The following is a 17,271-nucleotide window of genomic DNA, read 5'->3' as shown; positions in this document are numbered from 1 at the left end:
TTCATAAAATTTTTGCCGAGAACAATATGCTGGCAGCGCTGAGAACTGAGCAGCCGCGTAGCAGTTGCTGCGCAGCTCGCGTCGCAGTATTGAATAGCAGCAGCTGCGGCAGCGACGACAACTGAAGAATGAAAGCGCTGCGTGTGCAAGCTTAAATATCTATATAAACGTGTGTGTGTGTATCTGTGTGTATGCATGTATGTATGTATGTAAGTGTCTTATGTGAGCCGGCATTTGAGACGGCAGCAGCAGCTGCTGCTGCTGCGCCTAACGCATACATACACACAAAGCAACGTAAAAGCTGAGTCAAATTTTTTTCCTTTTTTTGCGACCGCAATGAATATGTTGTTGTTATTTTCGGCAATTGTTTCGGCTTTGCTGCGTTGGCGGCGACGTCAACAGCGACAGCAGCAGCGGCAGCAGCTACAAGCGCGCTCAACTTACTCAATAAAAATTTTATTACGCACACGAATATAATTTGTTTGGCGGTGTTGGCCGTTCAATTTGCATTCTTATTATTATTGTTGTTGCTGTTGTTGTTGTTGTTTTTGTCTATGTTTTGGTTCTTATCACAGTTGTTGTTATTATTGTTGTTATTATTGTTCTTTCTTGTATTTGATCAGTTGTTTTGTCGCATTTCTGTTTTCGCACTTTATTTTGGTGACGTATTTAATTGTTTATACATGAATACACATATATAAATATGTGTGTGTATGTGTATGTATGTGTACGATCTGAATTTGTGATTGGTTAGCATTATGGGGAACATGTTATCAGCATCCAGATATCTAAAGATTAAAGATCACATGATACAGACTGCAAGTCGCAGTAATTGACATAGGCAATGAAATTGATATCTAACGGCGATTAAAAGCTTTGATTATTAAAAGCAATGTATAATATTATTCTTACAAATTGACGCTTTATCTTATGAATCTTATAAATATTTATTACTTTTTTTAAATTTTATTATTGTCTCGACTGTCTATTGTTGACATTATTATTAACAACTTTAATCAATCCCACTAAAAAGTTATTATTAATTGCACAGAATAAAGCAAATTAATAATTAAAATATCCATTCTAAAAGGCTCTTATGGATTATATAAACATATTTTTCAGTTTTTGCAGATATGTATGTAAAAAGGATGGCAGCGCTGCGCGATAATGTTCAGGAATCGCATAGAGTTGCCAGACTGCGCTCAACAGTTGAGTGGAATTAGAGAAATTGTTCAACAGAGGCAATCATTTCTAATCAGTCATCAGTTCTCTCATTCGTACAGATGACTTTTATACTCTTATAATAATAATAATAATAACTTTTTTTTTTCAAAATCAATATATATTTTAGAAGATAAACAATATGTACAGTTAGAAGGAGAGTACAAAGAATGGATATTTTTCGTTTCTAAAAGTTTCAAAATTGTTTAAGTTTAAATTAATCTTGAAAAAATGATTTCTTTTTCTAGTTAGAAAACTTAGATCCATGTTTTCGCTCAATTCCTCTTTTTCGCCCTATATGGAATACTCTGGAATACGAAATGTTAAATTTCGACAATGTCTTTGGCAAGTCAATGCCCCAAAACTTTATAGCCTGCTGTTGTCTGCTGTTTTGCACGTCGACAGCTCCACATCTCTGCCCCTTTCCCTCGCCACCACTCCGTCTCGCTTGCCACAACGTGTGACAATCGGTGCGTCTGTTTGTCTCCTACTAAAGTGCAGTCATTATTTGGTCGGCATTATTATTATTATTTTGGGGAGAGTATTGACCCCACAGATTTCTTTTGTCGGGCAGCATTTATAGTCAGCAGCGGCCAAAAATTGGAATTATTGTGCATAAATAAGAAGTTCTCCAAAAAATACGTTGAAAATTTCTGAAATTGCAATAAACTGCAGAAGAAAGCAACCGAACAAGAAGAAGCAGCAGCAGCAGAGGAAGCAGCTGCAGCAGCAGAGACCGAGTACGCAAAAGCAGCGCTGCAGCTGACGTCAAGCATTTCCTCTGCCTGCGCTGCAGTCGACGCAGCTGTCTCTGCTGCGGGGGGGTGTTTGGTTTTGCGAACCGAACGGTGCAATAAATTCAAGCTTCATCCCTTTTTGGCAACGACCAACACCAACAGAAACAGCAGCGAGCCAAAAAAAAAAAAAACAAAAAAAAACAACAACGAAGAAGCAGAAGAAAAACAGCAACAAAAACCAAATAAAACCCAAACCCAAAATGTCTGCAACGTTGTCGCATGCAAAGGGGCAACGGCAGCAGCAGGCAGCAGCCGCAGCCGCAGCAGCAGCAGTTAAATTTGCTCGTGTGGCGGCCGTGCAATGGTTTTCGACAGCTGACATCGGAGGCAGTGCCACAGTTTTCAACATGTGCTGCACATGCAGAGGACTTGCAGCCAACGGATACTCAAGAGTATGTTGCACGTCTCTCTCGCTCTTTCTGCACACATGCATATATATATGTGTGTGTGTGTATGTGTGTGTGTGTGTGTTGCAGCTGTGTGAGTCTGTGTCTGGGCGCTTGCCAGCAGGTTGAATCACTTGCCAAAGAATGGGCAAAGTCCAGCAAAAAATTATACAGCTTTAGTTGTCTATATAAAAATAAAAACAGTTTTCAACTGGTTTTAATATTTTTTTTTATTTTTCGACAAATCATCAAAATATTTTTACATTATTTGCAGCAGAAGCTAATTTGCAAGCTAAAATTCATTAAAAGTTGATTGCATTGGAAAATACAATTTATTTGAACAGCATTTTAACATGAATTTTAAATTAATATTATGCTTAAATTCAGTTATATTCTTACTTTATTTATTTATTTTTTTTATTATAATATAATCACCGAATACAATAAAAACATTAAATTACTTATTAACTTTGTATTTTTGTTGAGAAAATTATATGCAGGGAAAAGAAATTTATTAATTTTATTATTAATTTTAATATTATTAAACTTATTATATTTATTTTTATAAATCATGTAATTATTATTATATTATGTTATATTTTATTTCTTAATACCTATTTTTACTATCTGTTTAATAAATCTATTTAGAAATCGTTTTTGGTCGGACGGAATGGATCTTAAATAGAGAAAAAGATTTGTCTTATTTGTTATACTTTTTTAAATATGCCCAATTTAGACTTTATTCTAATTTAAGAATATTTAATTATTAAAATGAATTATTTAATTAATCTAAATGTGTGCATTTTAATTGCTTTGCATCCGATTCTTGTGAGTTCTGAAAATGATTATATTTTGTATCATATCAAAATTTATACTTAACATTTATTCTTAGTTTTTCTTTCTTAGTTTTTTTTATTTCTTTCTTATTTTACTGTTAATAGTCGAAATTAATTTCAATATATCCTGCTTTAAAATAAATACTATACTGAATTTAAACAAGAGTTTATTTTTCTGTCTATTTTATATCTTAATATATAGGTGACTTCCCCGATGAGTAAAATAGATTTACTAAACTAAATTAATTAAGATAATGATGTCTATATTTATTTTATTGATACTTCGTGGACTTCACACAACATTAATGATAGTGCGGCAGTTCCCAGAAAAAGAGGAAAGAACAAAAAAAAAACAGTTGTTAATGGTGAGTGTCAATACTGATTGCATCATCATGAATCATTAGGCATTGACGTTGTGGTCTCCTCCTGCGCTTCAATTAGATGCAACAGTTACGTGTGCTAATCATTTCGATACTTATAATACCGAAAATCAAATAAGAATACTCCAGTCGAGAGAGCTCGACAAAGAGATACCCTGAACACAGACTTAAACACGGGTCCCAGTTTAATTGTCGAATTTATCTCGTTTATAGCTTTGCACACTCAAACGTAAGCAGTTACTTAAAGTAGTGCGAAAGTTCTTCGATTATCATGCTGCTCTCTTCTGATGTATACAGAAAATGATCTTGCTGAAAGTAGTTTATTCAATATGAAACTACTTCTTGGTAGATAGATGATAGATGATTACTTTAAAATTGTGTCTTTTATTGCTATCGATAATCGTTATGAATAAATCGACTCGCCGGCTATTGATGCTGATCAAGAATATATACCAGCTAATCTTTCTTCTGCCTGTTGCACATTTTTGCACGAAAGTATTATATAAATTATATAAATAAAAAATCAATAATTATTGATAATAATTATGATTGTGGCCATTTTATTTATTGTGAATATTGTGGAGTACACATTTTTTGGCTAGACTTTAATCTTATCTGTCGCCAGGGCTGTTAGCCATTATTATGTCATTGCATATATAATGCGCCAATTACCACGTGCAACAAAAATAAACATAAATAACTCGTGGAATTGCACAACCTTAATTGCGTTCTCAGAAAGCAGCATTCACAACAGGGTTCCATAAATTCAACAAGGAAGTGGAAAAAATAAAAAATACATACAATAAATATATAATTATATTTCAAAAGGAAATTTAATTTATTTTTTAATTTAATACCTAAAAATAAAACAAATATTTAATTAAAGTGCAAATCCAATGAACATAATCTAAAAATAGTTTATACTGCCTATATTCACAGGGGAAAAAAACAAAAACATTTAACCACTGATCAACAATGTTGACATTAGATAATAAATAGAAATAAAAAACTACGTCGCGTAATTTCCTGAGATAATAATACACAAGTTCTTGAAATATATGTATCCATTACGTATACGCAGCGTGGAACTTTGATTAGAATATGGGAGTACGATTAATCTAAAGCTTTCAGCTGATGTAATCGCTATTATTGTTATTGTAATATATTTGTTTATCAAAACGTGCTCATTCATAGCATCGGGGAAGGTAGAGAGATTGGAGGGATCAACAAATACTTAAACAAATAATTGTGAAGAGCCGCATTGCAAAAAACGAAAACATTTGCTTACCGCCTGGGTATGTGTCTGCACTTATTGTATATACAGATACTATATGTATATGTTTTTACTATAGTCGTATTCAATGTCAGTGCCAGTCATAGACTTTGTTATTTCCATTGTAATTTAAGTTACAAGTTTACGTTACGCTTGCTTTAGAATAGAGGAGTAAACAGATACATATCTATGTATGGGTGTATTATAGGCAAAAAGATATAGATATAGATCGATATACACGTAAACAAAATTACATGTTTATTAAGCAGATGATAGAAATGACTTGATTAGTAAATGACAAACAAATGTGTATAATAATAAATACTATCAACTGCTATTTGGTCGAAATTATAAATATAGATTTATATTGTACATTTACAAGTATTTATGCACATCTGTCGTAGTTAATAACCAAGGGAATATCGTAAAATAACTAAACAGCTTTGCCTTTTAGTTTTATAGTTATTGTAGTTTTAGCAGCAGCAGCTGTTTTTTTTTTTTGTATTATACTCTTCAGAGGGTATTTGAATTTTGTCGAGAAGAGTGTCAGTTTCTAAGAGAAATTGTGTCTCCGTTGTAAAGCTTGATATGAAATGAAGCATTTATCGAACAATAAGTTCCCATACGAAAAGTTTTTCCATTCAATAATTGGCAAATTCAAATGAATAAGGAAATTTCAATTTGCAAGGGTATGCAAATTGCGACGAGCAAGCAGTCAGTTGTTCTTATTTGATGTTTTTTTTTTTTTTTGTTGTTAACAATCTAAGGGCAAAATGTAATTTAGAAAATCGTTGAGCTAATGTCGCCAGCTGTAAAATAAATTTGCATACATTTGCGGAATTTATGAATAATGCCCATTGCATTGTAACTTTGTAAGTCGAACTTGTTTTCATTATTGAGCAGCGAGATGTAAATGAGCTGTATATCAATTAGCCAGAAGCAGCAGCAGCAGCAGCAGCAGATAGCACAACAAACAAAAACTGCGAGCACAATGGCAAACAGCAGAGGGAGTGTGACGGCCAGACTGCGTCAATAATAACTGCATTACACGCGGCAGCGACAAAAAGTTATAGATACTCTCTCCCTCTCTCACAGAATCACACACTCACAAACAGACTCTTACACACACTGAGAGAGAGCGAGAGGGAGAGAGAGAGACAGGGTTCGCGAACGCTATGGTGCTGCATTCGTTGCTTCCTCCCTCGCCGCTATTGCTGCATCGCTTTTTTCTCCTTGTGGCTTCGTGCAGTTCATTGACCGCCGGCACGTGCGTTGAAAACCCGTGCACATCCTCTTGCATTTGTATGTGGTCTGTGTGGAAAACATTGGCATTGCCTCCAAGGCGGGCAATACACGTTGCATTTTATCGCATGCACATGTCACTAGCGCTCTCTGTCTTTCGCTCGCTCTAGCACTATGACAGCTACACACACAAGCAAATACATTCATTTTAATGCTTGTGAATGTGTGTGAAATAGCTTATTATAGCCCCCGACTGAATGCCCCAGCTTGTAGTTGTTGATGTTGCTTGAGTTTTGTATTTACTTTACAGTTGCGCGTGGCCTGCTCTTTGTGTGTGTGTGTGTATGAGTTTTTTTATTTATTTTATTCTCAAGTAACTTGCATTAATTTTGCGTTTTATTTTCGGCTACTTTCGATGTTTACAGTTATTTTTAATTTATCGCCTTGCCTACATTGCCGGCCTCTTGAGTCATCGCCCATTTTTGCCGATTCTATTGCAATTCACAAAGGATAGATTGTATGCCTAACTGCAAATGTATACATTGTATTTTGCACGTATGCAAGTGGGTATGTATGTTGGTATGTAAGTATGTTTGTTCATATCTAATAAAGAAATGATAAGAACAATTGCACACCATTGTTTGTATTTGACCATCAACTTGAGCTTCCGTTGTGGCGGCCCAACAACTACTACAAAATAAATGAGTATACTTCTTATATATTTAATCTAAAGTGATGGGGATTAAGCATTAAATTTATGCATGCACAGTCCGAGACAACTGAATAGTGACAGTGCAATATATATGAAAATGCTTAGTTTTGTTCATGTTATTGCTGAATCAACTTTTTAATACAATTTTTTGCTTGCACATTTTTGCAGCAAATTATGTTTTATTGTGTGTTAAATATTAAATACTATTGATAAAATAAGGTAACAAAAAAATTACAAAAACCAAAAATATTTTAATCTTTAAAAATAACTGCAATTTCACTTATTACTTATTTCACAAGCAGCACTATTAGATTATTCACCATAACCTAACCCAATATGAGCTTTAACCGAAACATTCGAAAACGAATATCATTATTATATACTAATTATTTATTAAAATAATTTATTATTTACTTGTTAATTTTTTAAGATAAATCCATTCCTATTCATATGACTCGGAGTGTATGCAGTCTGAATACTGATATTATTTGTGAGTTATTGCCCTGTGGTTGGGCTTGAAGAGTCAATTTCCGGGTGTGTTAAGCCCAAACTATTATTAAGTTGTTGCCACAGCACTTGAGATAAGAGAACTAATATAACTAATGTAAAATATGCAAACTATTTCAATTTAAATTAACCAACAAAATTATATTATACTTATATTAATATTACTCACACAGAGTTTCTGCAATATATGCTAATTAAACTTCTAGACACCAAAATAGATCATCAATTCAAACCAGTTTTATAGTTTGGGGCACTCGGATCCATAATGAATGTTGAGGTACAACGCATTTCTATCTTAATTCGTCGATTCGTCGATTATGCAACAGGTCTAGACGACGACACGTTTGATTGCTATCAGTGTAGATTGCAATTTTCAATTTGCAATATTTCAGGCCCTTCGCTTACGTAAACACATCCATCCGGAGTGGTTCTACATAATGCAATTATTTGCGAACCTCACACAATGTTGGCAAAAAGTGTTGAACGACACTGGGCAACTAAGTAGGCACTTTAAGAATATATAATCTGGGATGGATCTATATTTACACTTAAAAAAATATCAACATAGAGTAATTTTCATTTAAGGTTTGTCATGCTATAGTTTTTATTATATTTAAGACAGGCCCTGGAAGTTTAACAAACTAGTATATATACTGCAAAAATAAGATTATTTAATGTAAACACTTTGATTAGGAATAATTAAAAATGCATAATATTTTCGACAGATACCAGCTACTTTAACAAACGACCATTAACACTAAAAATTAAGTTCCTAAAACAAAACACTTTTTAAGGTTGTTTTCTTTATTTCAATTATATTCTGAAACTGTTCATATTTGTAATTCAATAATTGAGGAAGCTTTCTTTTAAGATACTTTTTATAAAAATTTTAAAATAATGTTGTAAAGTTCTTATTATTCTAACACAAGACTCAAATAAAGCCAAAATGTTTATTTTTTAAATTTAATAATTTTGCCTTAGGATTGCATTTTTGAACTGATTATGTTTTTTTATGTTGGATCATTTTATATCTTAATATTCTCAGTCTTATTATATCTTTTTTACATTTCTTTCCATTCAATATTTTTAATTTAGTTCCTCTTTTTTAATGTTATTTATAAGTTTTAATTTATTTTGTATTTCTTAAACCCATTTTTATTTAGTTCACATTAAATAAATAAATATATAGTTTATAGTCTTAATATTATTTTAGTAAGTAAATTAAAAAATCGGTTCAAGTTTTTTTGTTGTGTATATTGAAGTAACTTGACTTGCGACCTTCAGAAGTAGCCGATTCAATATGTCGTACATTGACTTGGTAAATTGTCTAACTCGGTGTGCGTGTCTCTCTCTCTCTCTCACACTCCACACTATTCACTCTGTCTGTCTCTTTCACACCCGATCGTTTTTACACGTGCCGTGGGCAGCGTACGTCAAACTTAAGATGTAAAATTGCAATTTTTAGATCAGCACTCGTACAATGTGTTTTTGTTGTTTCGTATATATATCGTCGTATATGTGTATATATAATATTTTGGCCGATTTTATTGGCGCTGTGAGCGGTTCCGGTGCCGTTGTACGCTTTATGCTAATGGCCGGAACGTGTTTTCGAACAAAATGCACTATTCGAGATTTTCATTAGAAAAGTATTATTTATCGCATAAAGGCGGGGATTGCTTTTGACTTATGGCTGGTACGGTCCATAGACAAGCAATTTTACAAGGTTCTCCACATTTCTACAACTACTATATATTATGAACAATTTATCGAAATTGAACTAAACGAACTGATGTCATTTTCTTTCACATACACTATTATTATATATATATATATATATATTGCAATAAATGAAAAGTTTATTGATATACTAAGAATAATTTATGGGTAGCTAGCGATAAATTTACCTATACAATGTTGAAATTTGTGTGCAAAAAGGAATAGTTTTATTATATTTTAATCAGTTCTTTGTTGTACATCTGGTATTATTATCATAAAATGTAAGTTTCTCGCATAGATAAATTATTCGATCTACAAGTAAAAACTAGTTTAAAGAGAAAGAGAATTTCAATAACTTTTACCTATCAACAATCAATGTGAGTCTTCTATCGTTAATGATCGTCATACCTTAGATGTTAAATATAATTAGTAATATAAAATTAGTTTAAACATAAAATAAAAATGAATAAATAAACTCTTACAATATCTCTTTTGTTGAATATATTATTATTAAACATTAAACATCATTTCAATCAGTGATCAATTTGAATATTTGTCCTTAGTTTAAGTTGAAAGTAGATTTTTTATTGATTGATTTTTTTTTTGTATTGGCTGCTTAAATCGTTGGTGATCTGTGATCATTACTAGTGATACAAGAGTTACTAGCTCAATAATCGATTAGTGATCCTCGTTGGGTGACTCAAATTGTATAACAAGAATCAAGGTCCAAAAAAAAAATATCAGACATGGATAAGGAAATATAAAAAGAATAAGTGCGCCAATCTGTCGACCTATAGACTCTCTAGATAAAGCCAAGCAGGTGAATGAATAAATATATATTAAACGTACAACATATATACACAAATAGTAAGAGTTAACTTGTTAAGTGTTGGGGCTGAAATCCGTGATAAGTGTTAGCTAAAGGTCGATGTTAGATTTAAAATCGATTTGGAAGCAGAGGCAGAGAAAGTACTTGAATAGAACTAAAGAAACGCTTTATTTTTCTAAGATATTTGTAATAAATTACACAGAAGGATTTCCCCATTCTTTGGAGTTTCTTTTCTATTTATTGGGCACTTCAGTCACTTCAGCTGTACATAATGCTGTGCATCAGTAACTGGAATTTATTTGCCAGATGCAAATAAAAATCAAGAAAAATTACTTTAACGCACATACATATACAGACATGTGTACATGCATGCAGTATATACACATACATATATACATTTAAATTACGTTGCCAATAAATAAGCCCCCAAAGGCAATTCCATGGCATACTTTATGGCTGGTGACACTTGGGTCCGCACTTGGCCCTGAGGGCCTGGCACCATTTTTTTTCTTCTTTTTTTTTTGCTTCCTTCTTTCTCCGTTCTTCGTTGCTTTCTTGGTTGGTCTCCTTCACACAATCGGCAAATGTGCTGAAGCAGCTCAAAGCGCGCGCGAGAGAGAGAGAGAGAGAGAGAGGGAGAGGAAAAGAGCGAAATTGATGGAAGGAAGCAAATGAAGCGCATATAATCGATACGACGTAGTTGTAATTGCAGAATCTATAAATAAGATCTCTTCAATGATTAGCTCACTTCGCGCAATATGTTTTATTATTAGTTTTTATTAATCTCTGTTATCGCTGCGCCAGCTGTGTCTATTCAGAGTGCCTAATAGTTTTATTATTGTACATTCACCTCTCGCTTGAGTATTCAGTTCGATTAATATATACTCTATACTAATCTGTACTAAGGCTATTTTTTACGTTTTACCTGTAATAACACTTTAATTTAATTGCTTAAGCGCTATCGCTTAGAAACAGTATAGAATTTGTTTCGTAATTAGAAAAACAGATTAGAAAAGCTGTTGTATAACATCCATTAAGCTATAGTCTAGAACAGACTAGGGCAATACTAAATAGATGAATATAAATGACATTCTCTAGTCTAAATTCAAGGGCGTATGCAACTTTTCGTGAAGGGGGAATTATAATCTTTCAATAAATAAAATCCAAATATTTAATTACTGGTCTAATCTTATTAAATTATCTTATTATTATTAACTTTTCGTTTTTAATGTGGAAAATGTAATAGTTAAATGGACATTTCGGTTTATAATATTTTTATTAAATATGAATAACATTTTATTATCAATTTATCATTAATGATATTAAAAATAGAATACATGTTTTTTTAAACTTATTTTTTTTAATAGAGTAAAAATCAAACTCATAATTTCTTTATTATTATTTATTATTGTTTTCTATTATTTATCTTATTAATGTGATTAAAAATAAGCAGCGATCACCTTGGTATAATAAGTATAATCCACAGTTTTTTATAGTTTTCTGGTTTGAGATCGGGGATCCTCTGTTGAAGAATTGATGAAGAATATATATGTGCTTTATTTTTAATTTAACATATGGAACTTATGGGGTCCTTCTGCCTGTTTGACTTCTTCAATATACCCAGTTCTTAATAGGTGCAGGGCATAAAAGTAACCCCTCTGAAATATGGTTGTAAATTATGCGATTCTGATTTTGTTAGTCTCTCTTTGTAGCTTGAAAATGTGTTAACGGATTTCAATCGGCTTACATATTTTTAAATGTTTATTAAGTTTGCGGGGCACCAAGCAAAACTAATGCTAAGCAGATTAAGGACACTATTGACAGCCTAGTGCCCATTAGACTTCCCTAAATTTAGTCTTAAGATACCTCACTCAACCCTTCAGTGGAGCACCTTCCTCCCCTGCGCAATTAAAGGCACATTAAGTTGATTACAAATGGGCAAGATGTTTGAAAAGTTTTTGGCCTAAGCACATAACCGCCAACTGGTAGTGGCATAAATTACAAATTTTACGATTTAGATAGCCGGGCGCCACAAAGACAAGGAGACATGGAGACAAGGAGACAAGGAGTACGCCGTAAATAGGCCCAAGAAATACGTTGTACTCCGTTCTATTTGGCTGACGGTGTGCGTTTAATGCTCTCATTTCCTGCTTTTTATCTGTTTTCATGTTCAGATGTGTGTCAAATTGCCACCCATCTATGCTGCTACACCCCACCACCCATCCACCCAACACCCCCGGGCAAGGTGTGGAAGCCACCCCCTAGAGTTGCTGCATTATACATATGTTTTCCCAAAACGCTGACCGAGAAATTTCCTTCGCTTTGGGGTTGGTTTGGATTTTCTTATTCATTTTAGGTTGGACTTTGGTTTCAGCTTCTTGCCTTGGCTTGAGTTTTCCGGCTTAGCTTTCGCTTTTCGCTCAAGTTCAATGACCTTGCACTTTTCTTTTCACTTTCTTGACACAAAAATTTCCTTAACTCTAACCGGGGGTGGCTGATTTCCCTCCACCAAGGGTGGTTTTCTCTCTTCCTCCAGCGCCGATTGACATGCGCATCATTTCCTTAGTTGGGGTTCGGTGGGCGGAGGAAAAGTCCTCTCCTTCTAAGTAGACCTATGCGTGGCAGTCCTTTTTAGTTAGGACATATTTTATTGTCATACTGGCAAACATTTTGGTTTGTTTGCTTTTATTTAGAGAGCGGGTGGTTGGGGTTGAGTTTGCGGATTGTGGGCTTTTCTTTTGCTAGCATTGTTTTCTGTAGGGCAGAATTTAATGGGCTTACGACAGCTGAGACGATAATGGGGCCTTGATCCATGGAAGTCGAAAGGGTAGAAATAATTTCCTTTTTAATGCTTAGTTGTTATTTATTTAATTTGTTTGTTTAGCTAAGAAATAAAAATTTGCATTTGAAAGCCTTGTAATACAAATTATTTATCAAGTGTATTTTTTTTAATTGGACTGATCAATTAAAATTGTTAATAAAGTTAAATAGCATGATGTAAATGAATAAACGCTTTTCCTGAAGCTTCTAACTTCTGCTGTTTTCAAGCTCTTAAGCTCATATTCATGATTTCAACAGTTCCAATAGACGCCATCTAGAACTTAACTTTATTATAAACACTACTAAATAAATTACTTAGAATTTCCCAAAAAGAAAACTCCTCTAAACAACAATTTCAACTGCACAAAAGCCTTACGAAAAACTCGAGTTGATCTGCAATAAATTTCCACTTGAGCAATGATATCTAGGTGAATACTTTATCCGATCACAACAACACTCAAGTGCAATCCACCCACCCACAAGGAGCCACCACACAAAGCTTCCGAATGATCGTCGCAGCCACCCCCCCACAAATTTTTGAACAACGCCCCCCTTGTCCGAAATAGAAAGAAATAAAAGCAGCGCTGCGGGCCGTAAAGTACAAAGAGCATAATATAAAAGCAACGGAGAAAAAAATACACAGACACACACACACACACAAACACTTATCTAATACTATGGATACCGTTACTTGAGGTCACTGGCCCACACAGACCAACTGCACTTGTATATTACAACAAACAAACAGACGAAAACGAACAACAAGCAACACGGAGAAAAAAATACACACACACATACATACATAGGCACGTACGCACGCACTCTCTCACGCACAAGCAAACAATTCCCAGCCGGTTATGTCATGAATCCAATTGGGTGGGAAATTTACGTTAAGCGTTTTATCACATTTGAGTGCGGCGCGAGTCGTTTGAGTGCTAGTCGTGCAGGGCAATTCTGTGAGTGGATTAGCGCTGGGAAATTTGAAACGTTTTGAGCGCAGGGCATTTATGAGTTGAGTACTTTAAATGGGTAATTCTGTTGTTGCTGCTTGTTTGTTTGTTGTTGAGTGCTTATGTATTGGGTAATTTGATGTAATTTGAATTTGTTGAGTGTTTGTTTATTGAGTCATTTTATGTAATTTGAAGCGCAACACAAATAAAGCATTTGGTAATGGGAAAAATATAAAAAATGTTGTTTTTTATTTATGTTTTACATATGAGTTGAAGAATACAGGGAAAAACCATTAAAACCCAATTAATATTTAATTTGTTTATTTTATATAGAGTAAGAACTAATAACTTTTTATTGCTAAGCTTCAATTGAGTTTCCAGAAATTATAAACTGAATTTCTAGAATTTAAATTATGTAAGTAAAAAAATAACAGGAACGAAAACGAAAAATAAAAATTTTATTTTAAATTGAATTCATTAGAAGATTACTATCTTCTCAAGAATGATTTATTTATATATTTATAAAATAATATCAAATCTTTTACGCAACATTGAAAAGCTTACCCAAAACTGTATTCTTTTTTTAGCTACCTCAAATATTACTCAACCAGCCAATCTCAACTCCAAACTGCCAGTCTCCATTCAAACTTGCGCATGAAACTCACTCAAATTGACAAGAAATTCCCTCAACAATTTCCTTACGCATGATTCAGTGAAATCAGCTGTTTGAAATGCGCAAACTCCAAGCGACTACGCAATGCAATTGAAATTGATTTTGACTTACGGCGGGGAGAAGACGAGGAAACGCAGAACACAGAACGTTCAATGTTCAAGAACGTTGAACGTTGAGCGCAACACCCACCACCACCACCAGGGAAATTTGGAAAAACACCAAAATTGTTGTATGACCCATTTTCAGTTGCAGAGTTCAAAGACCTTTCGCTTCTGAGCTGCGAGCTGCGAGCTGCCAGCGTTGAGCGGTGAGCTTCGAGCGGACAACCCCAAAAAATAAAATATGGGGCTTTTGGTGTTGCTTTTACTTTCTGTATCTAATTTAATTTTTTTTTTTATCTGGTTTTTCTTTTTTTAACAACTGCAACTGTTTTCTAGTTGTGTGGGTGGGTTTCACATGATGTCACGTTGTGTTGGTGTGGAGCCCGAGGGTTGTTATAATGCATAATCATCGCAGTCGCTTTTATGCGTGTCCCAAGTTGTGGATTGGTAAGCTATCATATTATGGTGGTTGCTATTTGACAGAGCCTTCCCCATTCCCCCCGCCACCAACGACCCAAACTCCTATGTCCAACGCCCCCCTCCCATCCCCCTCGCAACCCACAATGTTTCATGTCCAATTTGATTTGTGTTTACTTGGCTTAGTTTGACCCACATCTGGGATTACTCAGTATGACTTTATTCATTATTCCATGTAAATATTTTATGTGTGATTTTGTGTAGTCTCATTAGAATTGATTTCATGGTGCGAAGAATATTAGATTAGTTAATTAAATAATTCGTGCTTGCCAAGAAATCAACAAAACACAATACATTTAATACTAATAATAAACTTGATGACTTTTCTACAAGCTTCTTTTTACAATTGTAATTTAAGATTCAGTTTTCGTAATCAGATTTAATATCTACAATTTCTAATGAGAGCTTTTCCTGAGCAGTTCTGTCTTTATAACACATATTTTATTTATTAATTAATTTTCTGTTTGTTTGTCTTTTGTCTCAGTAACAGGAGCAGAATTGTTTAAAATGACAAACTTTTACAAAATTAGCTGTCACTAAAAATGTAAACATAAATCTCTTGTGAGGCATATGTTTTTTTAGTACATCTCAAAAGACTCAACAAGTCCTAACGATATCAAATTTTATAATTTAATTTCACAGCATTTGAATAATTAAATGTACTTAATATTTAATTCTTTTCAGAGAGGAATCGAAATATATTAAGTCTTCGAAAAATATATTTAAAATAATACAATACGTTAAGCAAATAAATTTATGGAGATGCTAAATAAAGCTTTTTTTTAACAATGTAAAAAATAAATAATATCGGAAACGGAAACAACAAATTAAGCAGCAAGAAAAAAAAACCGAATTGGGAAAAACACAAAGGAAAAGCGCACGAAACACGTCAATTTTAAATGCAGCACGAAAAGCGATCAAAAATTTAAACGCAATAATATAAAACCAAAAATTCTTGGGTGTCAATAAAGCATGTGAATGTGTGTGTGTGTGTGTGTGTGTGGTGCTCCGAAAAGACCAAAAGAAAACAAACGTCCCAAATCTGGGCGAAGGGAAAGTTCAAGAACCCCATGAAAGCGTCAGCGCCAGCGACTCTCACACACACACACTCATATACACACACACACATACATACTTATATAAATGGGGAGCAGGAGCAGGAGCTGAAGCGGGAGCTGAGGGGCGCTGAAAGCATTGCCTGTCTCACTGTTGAATGGACGAGTGCTCCCCTTGTGCCCAAGAAGAAGAACAACAACAACAACAGCAAGCAGCAGGCAGAGCTGCCAACACTTTTTCCCCACTCACCAAAAACGAAAGTGAGTCTCGTGCCACAATCGTCTCGATTCCACCCACACAACCCCCCTCAACTGGCAATCGAAAGAAAAGTTCTGTTTCTTTTTGCCGTTCAACGCAGAAGAGTTCATTGAACTTGGTGCCCGTGGGCGAACGGGGGGGTGGGGCAAAAACTCGGAAGCAAAATTTGTTTGAAACTCTTGCAAGTGAAGACCCCCACTTTGTCTACTTACCAAATATGCTTACTACTCACTCACTTGGTGGTTGAAATGACTCTTTCTCTTCTTCTTCATCACAAATTGGTTAATTTACGTATATATTGGCCACACCGCCCCCATCCCCCTCCCCCACGACGCCTACGCCTATGCAATGAGATTGGAGTTTCCTTTTTTTTTCTCTGTGTGGGTGTGTGTGTAGAAAGTGAAAGCAAATGTTGCATTGATTTTTTTGCTGGCGTTATTCACACCAGAAACTTAAATATTGAGTATACATGTATATTTTAATAAATTGCTGAATTTTCTCAGGTAAATATGCCAATTATAAACCAATAAACCACTTGGGAAAATATCCATAAAATCTTGTGTGTTTTATAGATGATTTGGATTTTTTAAGCAAATATTTTGACAACAAAACAAATATTTTGACAATAAACCAATATTATTCAGATGATTGTCAAAAAACTCCACTTTTATGTAACAGAGATGCCAATATTTATATCTATTCCTATCTCGATTAGCAAATCTAAGACATTTTCATTATAGTTATATAAAATAGATGTCCAATCAGGTGATCTGAACTGCCTTCAGTAAAAAGACGGATAAAAAGACAGCTCTATTGACTCGGCTAGTGTTGCTGCTGAAGAATATATATAAAAAGCTGAACTACCATTTTGGTCTTAATAAAAAGATGATAAAAATATATTGTTAATTTTTAAGACAAACAATTAAAATGAATGCAATAAAAATTATCAACAAAAATGCATATACGATCGTATATTACATATATATAAATATGAGTGTTTGCTTTTGTATACTTACAATGTTTTAAAATTTTCTTTT

At 33.9% G+C, this 17,271-nt stretch overlaps 1 long non-coding RNA gene across 2 annotated transcripts; it reads left to right on the top strand.

The window, feature by feature from the left end:
• The first annotated feature begins 6,549 nt into the window (after positions 1 to 6,549).
• On the top strand, positions 6,550 to 15,621 carry LOC122322433. 2 transcript variants are annotated; one of them, XR_006246600.1, is made up of 4 exons: positions 6,550 to 6,702; positions 14,257 to 14,649; positions 14,780 to 14,890; positions 15,605 to 15,621. It is a non-coding gene; the product is annotated as an uncharacterized LOC122322433 (long non-coding RNA). The 2 variants fall into 2 exon arrangements; XR_006246599.1 differs by lacking the exon at positions 15,605 to 15,621 and having other exon boundaries at positions 6,551 to 6,702; positions 14,780 to 15,077.
• Positions 15,622 to 17,271: the final 1,650 nt, after the last annotated feature.

The sequence above is a fragment of the Drosophila grimshawi genome, unplaced genomic scaffold (genome assembly GCF_018153295.1).
Source record: "Drosophila grimshawi isolate 15287-2541.00 unplaced genomic scaffold, ASM1815329v1 contig_1377, whole genome shotgun sequence".
Lineage (NCBI taxonomy): Eukaryota > Metazoa > Arthropoda > Insecta > Diptera > Drosophilidae > Drosophila > Drosophila grimshawi.
This window is presented reverse-complemented; position numbering and strand designations above follow the sequence as displayed.